Genomic DNA, 4757 nt, shown 5'->3' with positions numbered 1-4757 from the left:
AGCATCCACAGCATTATTTTTAACTTGAAACATACATGCCCATTCGGAAAGTTCTTCCCTGAGCATGGTTGTAATATCTTGTTTGCTTTCAGAACTTAACAGGGCTGGATCTGAAAGTGTGTTAAGATGATCTTCCTCAATGTGCTGGTTGTGATTAAGGCTGTCACTTTCAGCAATGCTGGCCTTCTCAATTGAACTGATAGTTTCTTTGTTGTCTGCCTTCTTTTGTGCCCTTGACACTCTAGCCCAGATTTTGTTGTACTGCCTCCTACGCTCTTTGGATGTCATCAAGCTACTGTACTGGTGTCTCTGCCAATAATTCAATAAATTAAATTTTTTAGTACACTTACAGATTTGATCTGTTTTTCTCAATCTACCAGTATCAACCATATAACTTAATTTGGTACTTAACTTACCTTTGTTGAGGACATATTTGCCAGAAGCATAAAGGCTGAGAAAACAGAAATAAACATTAGTTAATATACATACATACATATATATATATATACATACATACATACATACATACATATATATATTAGTATTAGTCAAAAGTTTGGAAACATTACTATTTTTAGTGCCTTTGAAAGAAGTGTCTTATGCTCATCTAGCCTGCATTTATTTGTTCAGAAATACAGAAAAACAGTAATATTGTGAATATTATTACAATTAAAAATAATGGTTTTCTATTTTAACATGCTTTAAAATATAATGTTAATTAAAAAGTGAATTCTATTTTGAATAAATTCTGTTCTTTTAAACTTTTTTTCATCAAAGAATCCTGAAAGAATTATCACAGCATCCAATAAAAAAATATTTTTATATATATATATATATATATACATAAAATAAACAATAATAATACACTGTCTACACCCAACTATGGCCATAGGAACAAGTTCCATCCTTCTTTAATAATAATACACTGTCTACACCCAACTATGACCATAGGAACAAGTTCATGAACCACATCTTTCTTCAAACAGGTGCAGAAGTGAATTAGGTGAAGTAGTATTGTGATTTGACCCAAAAGCTACTTTCACTGTCGCGTCTATAGTTTTTAAGGTCCCCTTAAATAAGGACTTTTCAGTGTGTTTGCCTGATATTCAACACTGGAATCCGTTTTGATTAAACTCCAGTGTAATAGGTGGCGGTATGCATAGTGCTGCCCCTCAGTTACCAGGAGAACAGGAGGCTGGTCTATATCCGTCTTTGAATATGCGCACAGAATGGCTAGCAGATGCATCGCTGGAAGACAGAGAGAAAGCCCTATAAGATTTTTAGAAGTGAATTAGGTGAAGTAGTATTGTGATTTGACCCAAAAGCTACTTTCACTGTCGCGTCTATAGTTTTTAAGGTCCCCTTAAATAAGGACTTTTCAGTGTGTTTGCCCGATATTCAACACTGGAATCCGTTTTTGATTAAACTCCAGTGCAATAGGTGGCGGTATGCATAGTGCTGCCCCTCAGTTAACAGGAGAACAGGAGGCTGGTCTATATCCGTCTTTGAATATGCGCACAGAATGGCTAGCAGATGCATCGCTGGAAGACAGAGAGAAAGCCCTATAAGATTTTTCTGTAATTTAAACGTTGACGTGCTCATTGTGATTGCAGTACATGTTAGCTTTTCTGTTATTCGACAGATTGCGCATCATAAGATAGTGATTGCAATGATGTCCCTCAGGCAGCGCTGTGTAATTTAATTTATAGCTTGAAAGAATGTGACATGTATGTTTTCTATAAATGGGTTCTCTGTTAAAGCGAGGCTTGTTGTTACTCCAGATTCTCAGACTGACTATGAAACATCCTGCTTGTGAAGACACAGATGCTGAAACCCATCATAACAATGGAGGATTGTGGGCCACCATACTGACATGCGAGTCAAAATATATAATTGGCCAATTTCACAAGAATCAGAAATAATGAGACACTGAGTGATGTTAGTTACGCTATGATTCACTGGCAATTGCAGTAATATGCGCTGTTCTGAAATATTGCTTCTTACCTTTTATGTTTTTTGAAACATACATGCCCATTCGGAAAGTTCTTCCCTGAGTGTGGTTGTAATATCTTGTTCGCTTTCAGAACTTAACAGGGCTGGATCTGAAAGTATGTTAAGATGATCTTCCTCAATGTGCTGGTTGTGATTAAGGCTGTCACTTTCAGCAATGCTGGCCTTCTCAATTGAACTGATAGTTTCTTTGTTGTCTGCCTTCTTTTGTGCCCTTGACACTCTAGCCCAGATTTTGTTGTACTGCCTCCTACGCTCTTTGGATGTCATCAAGCTACTGTACTGGTGTCTCTGCCAATAATTCAATAAATTAAATTTTTTAGTACACTTACAGATTTGATCTGTTTTTCTCAATCTACCAGTATCAACCATATAACTTAATTTGGTACTTAACTTACCTTTGTTGAGGACATATTTGCCAGAAGCATAAAGGCTGAGAAAACAGAAATAAACATTAGTTAATATACATACATACATATATATATATATACATACATACATACATACATACATATATATATTAGTATTAGTCAAAAGTTTGGAAACATTACTATTTTTAGTGCCTTTGAAAGAAGTGTCTTATGCTCATCTAGCCTGCATTTATTTGTTCAGAAATACAGAAAAACAGTAATATTGTGAATATTATTACAATTAAAAATAATGGTTTTCTATTTTAATATGCTTTAAAATGTAATGTTAATTAAAAAGTGAATTCTATTTTGAATAAATTCTGTTCTTTTAAACTTTTTTTCATCAAAGAATCCTGAAAGAATTATCACAGCATCCAATAAAAAAATATTTTTATATATATATATATATATATACATAAAATAAACAATAATAATACACTGTCTACACCCAACTATGGCCATAGGAACAAGTTCACGAACCACATCCTTCTTCAAACAGGTGCAGAAGTGAATTAGGTGAATTAGTATTGTGATTTGACCCAAAAGCTACTTTCACTGTCGCGTCTATTGTTTTTGAGGTCCCCTTTAATAAGGACTTTTCAGTGTGTTTGCCTGATATTCAACACTAGAATCCGTTTTGATTAAACTCCAGTGCAACAGGTGGCGGTATGCATAGTGCTGCCCCTCAGTTACCAGGAGAACAGGAGGCTGGTCTATATCCGTCTTTGAATATGCGCACAGAATGGCTAGCAGATGCATCGCTGGAAGACAGAGAGAAAGCCCTATAAGATTTTTCTGTAATTTAAACGTTGACGTGCTCATTGTGATTGCAGTACATGTTAGCTTTTCTGTTATTCGACAGATTGCGCATCATAAGATAGTGATTGCAATGATGTCCCTCAGGCAGCGCTGTGTAATTTAATTTATAGCTTGAAAGAATGTGACATGTATGTTTTCTATAAATGGGTTCTCTGTTAAAGGGAGGCTTGTTGTTACTCCAGATTCTCAGACTGACTATGAAACATCCTGCTTGTGAAGACACAGATGCTGAAACCCATCATAACAATGGAGGATTGTGGGCCACCATACTGACATGCGAGTCAAAATATATAATTGGCCAATTTCACAAGAATCAGAAATAATGAGACACTGAGTGATGTTAGTTACGCTATGATTCACTGGCAATTGCAGTAATATGCGCTGTTCTGAAATATTGCTTCTTACCTTTTATGTTTTGTCTTTTCTCAAACTTGCTGTTATATATTCTACAAAAACATTTAAATAATAATTTTTACTTGTTTGTATCTTATACGGCCACTCAGACCATGCTTGAATTTACTGACGGGTGGTTTTATTTCACCAACTGTCCTATATGCACTTTTTTTATTTTTTAGCAATTCCCCTGCTTGTATCTCAGTAGGACAAGTATTTCTTTATATAATTTATAATTAAAATAACACAATATGCACAGTTATATAAAGGTTAGTTATTTATGCACATGCCACATTTTTAATTGTGGTGAATTTTTATCTGACAAATAGGTGTCATCTGGCTGGAAATTACACAAAAAGGTGACAAAAGAAAGTAATTTTGTTAGATTCTATTTTATTTATTAATTTTTTTATTTTTTTCATTGACAAGGCATTCCATGTTCACAGCTATTCATACTCCTTCTCAAAAGAAACAGTGTAAAAGTCTTTATTTTTATGTTTTGTCTTTTCTCAAACTTGCTGTTATATATTCTACAAAAACATTTAAATAATAATTTTTACTTGTTTGTATCTTATACGGCCACTCAGACCATGCTTGAATTTACTGACGGGTGGTTTTATTTCACCAACTGTCCTATATGCACTTTTTTTTATTTTTTAGCAATTCCCCTGCTTGTATCTCAGTAGGACAAGTATTTCTTTATATAATTTATAATTAAAATAACACAATATGCACAGTTATATAAAGGTTAGTTATTTATGCACATGCCACATTTTTAATTGTGGTGAATTTTTATCTGACAAATAGGTGTCATCTGGCTGGAAATTACACAAAAAGGTGACAAAAGAAAGTAATTTTGTTAGATTCTATTTTTTTTATTAAATTTTTTATTTTTTTCATTGACAAGGCATTCCATGTTCACAGCTATTCATACTCCTTCTCAAAAGAAACAGTGTAAAAGTCTTTATCTGTCAGCATAGCAGTTATTTTGCACATTTCCACTAGGATTTTGGACCACTCCTCTGCAAAGATTTCCAGGTCCTTGATGCTGAAAGGGTTCCTTTCCATCCGTCTGGTCTTCAGTTCTCTTCACAAATTCTCAATTGGATTCAGGATTGGACTCTG

The sequence above is a fragment of the Sinocyclocheilus grahami genome, unplaced genomic scaffold, assembly GCF_001515645.1.
Source record: "Sinocyclocheilus grahami isolate Dianchi unplaced genomic scaffold, SAMN03320097.WGS_v1.1 scaffold1976.1, whole genome shotgun sequence".
Classification (NCBI taxonomy): Eukaryota; Metazoa; Chordata; class Actinopteri; order Cypriniformes; family Cyprinidae; genus Sinocyclocheilus; species Sinocyclocheilus grahami.
Note: the sequence above shows the minus strand (reverse complement) of the source record.